At 40.7% G+C, this 9,620-nt stretch overlaps 1 pseudogene across 1 annotated transcript; it reads right to left on the bottom strand.

Annotated features, from left to right (window-relative positions):
• Window positions 1-6,314: 6,314 nt before the first annotated feature.
• LOC118154532 (small integral membrane protein 13 pseudogene) lies at window positions 6,315-7,840 on the bottom strand (annotated as a pseudogene). Its single transcript, XR_008482088.2, has one exon. The product of XR_008482088.2 is annotated as a small integral membrane protein 13 pseudogene (transcript).
• Window positions 7,841-9,620: the final 1,780 nt, after the last annotated feature.

Genomic DNA, 9,620 nt, shown 5'->3' with positions numbered 1-9,620 from the left:
AGATTGAACACCTATCAACATTTATATATGTGGAATTTTCTCCAAATAAAGTGATTATTAGCTAAAGAATTAAAAACGCTACAAGGATTATCAGAAGTAAAACTGAGTTTTATTTCCTCTCAAGACAAGATAACAGGGAGAAGATATGCCCTGAAAATGTAAAAATCAAACAAAATATATGAAGCAAAAATTTTCAAGACAGTCGGAAGAATAGATGATCTCTGTAAAACAATAAACAAAACAGGTGAGGCAGACTGAAAAAACTTGAAAGAACTTTCAAACCATGGCATAGGGAGGGAGGATCCAGACGGAGCTCTTCTGACTCCCTGAGTTCAGGAAACAGAACTCAGAGCCCAGAAAGGCAGATGTGGCTAGAGTATGGGAAAGAAAAGTAGAGAGAGGAGAGCTGCATAGAACATGAACTTAAGAACTCTTGAGATGTGCAGAGAATTATCTTTGAGTGTTTCCTGCATATTTGTCAGAACTCTGAGAAAACTACCATATGCCATGGAAAAAAATCACTCAAAAGGGATAGTGCTGAGCTTTCACAAACAACTGTAAACACTGCACGTTCCCACCAGATAAGCTGGGAAAACTTCTGATAGATGAGTCATTGGGTGTGCAGAATAAAGCAGTAATTAATCCTATACTGGGGTCTCTTCTGGTCTTCTCTAACAGATCTCAAAAGACCCCAAAGGAGCAAATTTTCTCCTAATAACTTTTTTTTTTAAATCACAGAAAATGTTTTTTATATTTATTGAAACAGCACTGGAGAGGGACTCAAGATGGCGCTGTGAGAACAACCCAGGATTGGAGCTCATCTCGTTGAATCCACAAACGACTGACATTAGGCAGGCATCATCCTGGGACAAAGAGAGCAGAAAAAGAAACTGGTAGCATCCCTCGCTGTGCCACAGCTACTAGAGGTGCACCCCAGAGAAGCAGGGTCTGGACTGGACCTCAGCAGTCGTACAGCGAAGGGGCTAGACTGGTAGAAGGAAAACCAAGCAACAGAAATACTTCATCATCAACATTCTGGGTGTCCACTCAGAGACCCAAACAAAAAGTCAGCAACTACGCAGACGACCAGCGGACAAATCCACAAAGATGGGAAGAAACCAGCGCAAAAAGGAGGAAAACACCCAAAACCAGAACACCTCGCCTCCTAGAAAGGACCAAAACTCCTCACCAGCAAGGGAGCAAAGCTGAACGGAGAATGACTGTGACGAAATGACAGAATTAGACTTCAGAAGATGGATAATGAGAAACTTTTGTGAGCTAAAAGATCATGTATTAAATCAATGCAAAGAAACTAAGAACCTTGAAAAAAGATTTGAAAAAAGATTCGAGGAAATGATAACAAGAATGGATACCTTAGAGAGGAATATGAATGAATTAAAGGAGCTGAAAAACACAATACGAGAACTTCGCGAAGCAAACACAAGTTTCAATAGCCGAATTGACCAAGCAGAAGAAAGAATATCTGAAGTAGAAGACGAACTCAATGAAATAAAACGAGAAACCAAGATCAGAGAAAAAAGTGCAAAAAGGAATGAACAAAGTCTCCAAGAAATGTGGGACTATGTGAAAAGACCTAACCTACGTTTGATAGGTGTACCAGAAGGGGACGAAGAGAATGAATCCAAGCTGGAAAATACTCTTCAGGACATCATCCAGGAAAATTTCCCCCACCTAGCAAGACAAGCCAAACACTCAATTGCAGGAAATACAGAGAACTCCACAAAGATATTCCGCAAGAAGAGCAACCCCAAGGCACATAATTGTCAGATTCAACAGGGTTGAAATAAAGGAGAGAATACTAAGGGCAGCCAGAGAGAAAGGTCGTGTCACCCACAAAGGGAATCCCATCAGACTCACAGCAGATCTCTCGGCAGAAACACTACAAGCCAGAAGAGAGTGGGGGCCAATATTCAACATTCTTAAAGAAAAGAACTTTCAACCCAGAATTTCATATCCAGCCAAACTGAGCTTCAGAAGTGAAGGAAGAATAAAATCCTTTGCGAACAAGCAAGTACTCAGAGATTTTGTCACCACCAGGCCTGCTTTACAAGAGCTCCTAAAAGAGGCACTACACATAGAAAGGATCAACCAGTACCAGCCATTCCAAAATCACACTGAATGCTAAAGAGCTTCAACATAATGAAGAATCTACAAAAACTAACAGGCAAAACAGCCACTTAGCATCAAAATGGCAGTATCAAATTCACACATAACAATATTAACCCTAAATGGAAATGGACTAAATGCACCAATCAAAAGACACAGACTGGCAAATTGGATAAAAATCCAAAACCCATCAGTGTGCTGTATCCAGGAAACCCATCTCACATGCAAGGATACACAAAGGCTCAAAATAAAGGGATGGAGGAAGATTTACCAAGCTAATGGAAAGCAAAAAAAAGCAGGAGTTGCAATTCTCATCTCTGATAAAATAGACTTTAAAGCAACAAAGATCAAAAGAGACAAAGAAGGAGATTACATAATGGTAAAAGGATCGATACAACAAGAAGAGCTAACGATCCTAAACATATATGGACCCAACACAGGAGCACCCAGATACATAAGGCAAGTTCTTAATGACTTACAAAAGGACTTAGACTCCCACACAATAATAGTGGGAGACTTTAACACTCCACTGTCAATACTAGACAGATCAACCAGACAGAAAATCAACAAGGATATCCAGGGCTTGAACTCAGACCTGGAGCAAGCAAACCTGGTGGACATTTACAGAACTCTCCACCCCAAATCCACAGAATACACATTCTTCTCAGCACCACATCAAACCTACTCTAAAATTGACCACATAATTGGAAGTAAAGCACTGCTCAACAAATGCAAAACAACTGAAATCATAACAAACAGCCTCTCAGACCATAGTGCAATCAAGTTAGAACTCAGAATTCAGAAACCGACCCAGAACTGCACAGCTTCATGGAAACTGAACAACTGGCTCTTGAATGTTGACTGGGTAAACAACGAAATGAAGGCAGAAATAAAGAAGTTCTTCAAAACCAATGAGAACGAAGACACAACGTGCCAGAACCTCTGGGACACATTTAAAGCAATCTCTAGAGGAAAGTATATAGCAATAAGTGCCCATATGAGGAGAATGGAGAGATCCAAAATTGACACCCTATCGTCAAAATTGAAAGAGCTAGAGGAGCAAGATCAAAAAAACTCAAAACCCAGCAGAAGACAAGAAATTACTAAGATCAGAGCTGAGCTGAAGGAGATTGAGACACGAAAAACCCTTCAAAAAATCAATAAATCCAAGAGCTGGTTTTTTGAAAAGATCAACAAAATAGACCACTAGCCAGATTGATTAAAAAGAAAAGAGAGAACAACCAAACAGATGCAATAAAAAATGATAAAGGGGAAATCACCACAGATTCCACAGAAATTCAAACCATCATCAGAGAATATTACAAACAACTATATGCGCATAAACTAGTAAACCTGGAAGAAATGGATAAATTCCTGGACTCCTGTGTCCTCCCAAGCCTAAACCAGGAGGAAGCTGAAACTATGAATAGACCAATAACAAGGTCTGAAGTCGAGGCAGCAATTAAGAGCCTACCTCACAAAAAAAGCCCAGGTCCAGACGGGTTCACAGCTGAATTCTACCAGACACACAAGGAGGAGCTGGTACCATTCCTTCTAAAACTATTTCAAACAATCCAGAAAGAGGGAATCCTTCCCAAATCATTTTATGAGACCAACATCATCCTGATACCAAAACCCGGCAGAGACCCAACGAGAAAAGAAAACTTCAGGCCAATATCCATGATGAACATAGATGCAAAAATCTTCAATAAAATATTGGCAAGCTGATTGCAACAGCAAATCAAAAAACTTATTCATCATGATCAAGTAGGATTAATCCCGGGGATGCAAGGCTGGTTCAACATACGCAAGTCTATCAACGTAATTCACCACATAAACAGAACCAAAAACAAAAACCACATGATTATCTCAATTGACGCAGAGAAGGCATTTGACAAAATTCAACAGGCTTTTATGCTAAAAACCCTCAATAAACTGGGTGTCGATGGAATGTATCTCAAAGTAACAAAAGCTATTTATGACAAACCAACAGCCAATATCATACTGAATGGGCAAAAACTGGAAGCATTCCCTTTGAAATCTGGCACTAGACAAGGATGCCCTCTCTCACCACTCCTATTCAATATAGTACTGGAAGTTCTAGCCAGAGCAATCAGGCAAGAAAAAGAAATAAAGGGTATTCAAATAGGAAAGGTGGAAGCCAAATTGTCTCTATTTGCAGACGACATGATAGTATACCTAGAAGACCCCATTGCCTCAGCCCAAAAACTCCTGAAACTGATAAACAACTTCAGCAAAGTCTCAGGATATAAAATCAATGTGCAAAAATCACAAGCATTCGTCTACACCAATAACAGACTTAAAGAAAGCCAAATCAAGAGCGAACTGCCATTCGCAATTGCTACAAAAAGAATAAAATACCTTGGAATACAACTCATAAGGAACGTAAGGGACCTCTTCAAGGAGAACTACAAACCATTGCTCAACGAAATCAGAGAGGACACAAACAGATGGAGAAACATTCCATGTTCATCGTTAGGAAGAATTAATATCGTGAAAATGGCTATACTGCCCAAAGTAATTTACAGAATCAACGCTATCCCCATCAAGCTACCATTGACTTTCTTCACAGAACTGGAAAAAACCACCATGAACTTCATATGAAACCAAAAGAGAGCCCGCATAGCCAAGTCAATTCTAAGCAAAAAGAACACAGCGGGGGGCATCACACTACCGGATTTCAAACTATAGTACAAGGCTACAGTAATCAAAACAGCATGGTACTGGTACCAAAACAGAGATATAGACCAATGGAACAAAACAGAGGCACCGGAGGCAACACAACATACATACAACTATACAATCTTTGATAAACCTGACAAAAACAAGCAATGGGGAAAGGATTCCATGTTTAACAAATGGTGTTGGGAAAACTGGCTAGCCATGTGCAGAAAGCAGAAACTGGACCCCTTCCTGACACCTTACACTAAAATTAACTCCAGATGGATTAAAGACTTAAACATAAGACCTGGCACCATAAAAACCCTAGAAGGAAATCTAGGCAAAACTATCCAGGACATAGGAGTAGGCAAGGACTTCATGAACAAAACACCAAAAGCATTGGCAACAAAAGCCAAAGTAGACAAATGGGACCTAATCAAACTCCACAGCTTCTGCACGGCAAAAGAAACAGTCACTAGAGTGGATCGGCAACCAACAGAATGGGAAAAAATTTTCGCAGTCTACCCATCTGACAAAGGGCTGATATCCAGAATTTACAAAGAACTCAAACAGATTTACAGGAAAAAAACAAACAAGCCCATTCAAAAGTGGGCAAAGGATATGAACAGATACTTTACGAAAGAAGACATATATGAGGCCAACAATCATATGAAAAAATGCTCATCGTCACTGGTCATCAGAGAGATGCAAATCAAAACCACATTGAGATACCATCTCACGCCAGTTAGAATGGCGATCATTAAAAAATCTGGAGACAACAGATGCTGGAGAGGATGTGGAGAAAAAGGAACACTTTTACACTGTTGGTGGGAGTGTAAATTAGTTCAACCATTGTGGAAGACAGTGTGGCGATTCCTCAAGGCCTTAGAAATAGAAATTCCATTTGACCCAGCAATCCCATTACTGGGTATATATCCAAAAGACTATAAATCGTTCTACTATAAGGACACATGTACACGAATGTTCATTGCAGCACTGTTTACAATAGCAAAGACCTGGAATCAACCCAAATGCCCATTGATAATAGACTGGATTGGAAAAATGTGGCACATATACACCATGGAATATTATGCAGCAATCAGAAATGATGAGTTCGTGTCGTTTGTAGGGACATGGATGAATCTGGAGAACATCATCCTCAGCAAACTGACACAAGAACAGAAAATGAAACACCGCATATTCTCACTCATAGGTGGGTGATGAAAAATGAGAACACATGGACACAGAAAGGGGAGTACTAAACAGTGGGGTCTATTGGGGGGAAAAGGGGAGGACCAGTGGGAGGGGAGGTGGGGAGGGATAGCCTGGGGAGAAATGCCAAATGTGGGTGAAGGGGAGAAGAAAAGCAAAGCACACTGCCATGTGTGTACCTACGCAACTGTCTTGCATGCTCTGCTCATGTACCCCAAAACCTATAATCCAATAAAAAATTAAAAAAAAAATACTTATTGAATCAGGAAAAAAAAAAAAAAAAGAAACAGCACTTTGAGTTAAACAGATTTTTATCGTATCGATCTTGCACATATGTAAAAAAAATGTGTGAAACAAATTGGTTAAGTAATAATTATAACTTCATATTCTGAATCCAACTCTTCTGAATCACTTTTCAAACCACAGTCATTGAAGTCTCCATTTTTTCCCATAACGTCACCTGAGGCTTGTGAAGAGTACTGGTTATACAGCACTTCTTGAAAGAGTGCTCCAACACTGTCTTCTGTTTAATAGCAGCAGGGAGCTTGGGGCAAAACGATGTTGGATGCCTAAACGACCGTCCTGCTGGATGCATGAATCGGTCACACAAACCTCTCGTCGCTCTGAATTTTGTTTCATCAGTTCCCAGGGTTTTGCCAATTTCTCCTGCCTTCAATTGCATTGCTTGGTTTGTGATAGGCAATCCTTTTGCATGTGTCTCACTAATAAAATGTAGTACAGCTTCGTCTACTTGTGGGTATCTACCTTTCTTAGGTCCTGTAAAACATTTTGTTGTTGCTTTGCAGGAAGATATGGAATTTCGATCATTTCTCCAGTGATGAATATTTGCGTCACTGATATCAAATGTACGCCCCGCTGCTCTGTTTCCATGCTTTTCTGCATACACAATAACTTTTCATTGCTGAATCATAGGGTAATCTTTTTGAAGATATTTTAAAATGTCTATTAAATCTGACACATTTGATTCCAACAATACACATGTTGGTTAAAGGGATTACACGTTGACAAGCTGTAAATTTGCACATGTACAAGGTAGGAGAATTACATGACTATCACCTGGTTGACAGTAATGAGAAGCATCCCAATTTCTGACAAGTTAAACTGGGGAGAAAAATGAACATTTTAGGGCTAATAAAATATGGTTTTTCAAGCCTTTGATGTTTACCAGATCTGCACCAGTGTGAGAAAATAAGCCCAAAAGCCAAGGAATAAGTGTCTAAGTAGAAAGCTAGTGAAACAAAAGATTATCCTTAAGATGAAATTTATAATAGTCCAATTTGGTTTTAATTCCCTTTATTTTTATATGGCTTACATTTTATATGGCATACTTAAAATCCAATACAAATGTCTTCAGTCATTAGTAAATTTCAACGCCAAGTCACTAAGAGACAGAAGCTGGCAACTGCCTTTCATCCTTCAGGAGTACAGAACTATGTGTGGGGTGAGTGGCCTTCATCAGCAGGTGCCCTCCTTTGGCGAGTAGATCTGATTCTGTATGGAGAGGAGGAAGTGTCTTCTTCAGTTTCAGACCCTGAAGGTTCATGATCTCCCTCTTCGGATCCCGTGTCTCCCACCAGTTCCCAGAGAAACTTGAATTTTGATTAAAAAAAAGATGCCATACAAAATACCAACCGCACACCATCAGCAGCAGGACGATCAGCAGCGTGGCCACGAACACAAGCAGGGTCAGCCCGACGCTGTGCCACATCTTGGGGGCAGGAGGATGGTCGGCTCAAGTCGACGGGCGCGGACGGCGGTGGGCGCGGGCGGCGGTGCGTCCTGAGCTTCAGTGGCGGGCACCGGGCGCGGCTGGGCGCCGGGGCAGCATGGGCGGCTGGCGCCCTCTCGGCAGAGCCCCCAGGGGGCGGGGCGGCGCAAAGGTGGGCACCGCGGGACCGCCCGCCAGCCTGCCCGATCCCCTTACCGCCTGGCTAGCCAGAGCGCCTGAGGCAGGCGGGACGCCAGGCGCCTCTAGTCTTTCATCGCCCTGGGAAGCAGAGGCCGCGGCTCCCGGAGACCTTGGCGGCAGCCGGATGTGCTTCCATGGCGGACTCTGCACGCCTGTGGGGAGAACGGAAGGTGAACTCGGGGACACTCCGTCTTTGGTCTCCTCCCTCAAATATATTCTTTTGACTCTATTGCCATCTTCTCTGTCTACCATTAAGTCACTTGTCTACTACTTTTCAAAAAGATGTTCTATTTTTATTACATTATTTATCCCCAAATTTGTTTCGTGATAATTAGGCACCATACTAGTTTTTCTGACGAGTTTTCTCTTTCAGAGTACCCTTCTTCATGAAGTCACGCTTTACATTTACATTTTAAGGGAAACCAGATATATTAATTGGCAATAGAAAGGTTACTCTGGCTCAGATGGGTGGATCTGTTTAAAGGTGTTCTTAGTTTACAGGTCAGTAGCACTTCAGGTTTGGTATTGAGACACATATGCCTGTCACAGCTAAAAGTTAACATTTTTAAAAAGTTTACAGCTAAATGTCAATATCTGAAATAAATATTCAGTACACTCCATGACTTACTGTTATTGATTATTTCCCTTCCAGAAAAGATCTGGGCTTCATTTGTGAACTCACTGAATTCAAGGCTTTCTCCTATGGGAGTCCTTTCTTTACCTTCTCAGGAAAGCATTGGTAATCAGGGAATCTAGCTTTCTGGTTAGGCTCCTTGGCAGGAATTAAAATTTAGTGTTACACAAGAGGTCAAAAACTTAAAGAAGCTTTTAAATGCAAAGGAAGAGCTAGTATACTATTAATATTCCTCTCATCTACCTTTTACCCGTATACAAAGCATCCTCCTACCTATCTTTCTGGAGTTCTTTTAAGGGTCCAACCTAGCCAGGCTCCATAGTGTTTAGGATCTGGACTGCAATTGTGGCTACAGCCGAACTGAAAACACAGGTCACAGATTGGTGCCTCTATACATGTCTGGATTGGTGCTTAGTGTTGCTGTGGTAGTATAAATTGAACTTTGTACCTGCAAAGGCAGATGCTCTCTGGTTTGCCATATTACCAATATACTCCAATTATCTGTCCCCTGAGTCATTTCCTGATTTGACATTATTTTGAACTATTATAAAACATATGTTGTTCTGGCCCAGCAAACTTAAAACAGAAAGAAAGGATGTAAAAAACAACATTAGCACAGCTTCCTACTCTCATTCTCTACGTTTTCCATTTCAGAAGTCCCCCAATAAGCCATTATCAGCATCCTGCTATTGAAAAACTGAGAACTCACACCAAAAGAACTCACTTTGCTAATGTTTTAATTTGTGGTGAGATTGAATAACTCAGCTTCTTTCTCTAATGCAGCAGATATAGAAACATAACTAATAACTGATTATCTTTTCCTCCTTATATATTTCAATGGCTATTGCCTAAAGGTGTATTTGGTCTTCACACAAATGAATAAACTTCAGTTTTAAAATTAGTTCTTCAATATGTTGAACTGCATAATATAGACCTCAGGTATTTGTCTTATTCTAGCACTCAGAGACTGTTCATTTCATGCATTAAAAACCCCAAGATGCAATGACTCTTTAACTCAAAACCTTTAATATCCAA

This window comes from Callithrix jacchus, chromosome 6 (genome assembly GCF_049354715.1).
Source record: "Callithrix jacchus isolate 240 chromosome 6, calJac240_pri, whole genome shotgun sequence".
Taxonomy (NCBI): Eukaryota; Metazoa; Chordata; class Mammalia; order Primates; family Cebidae; genus Callithrix; species Callithrix jacchus.
This window is presented reverse-complemented; position numbering and strand designations above follow the sequence as displayed.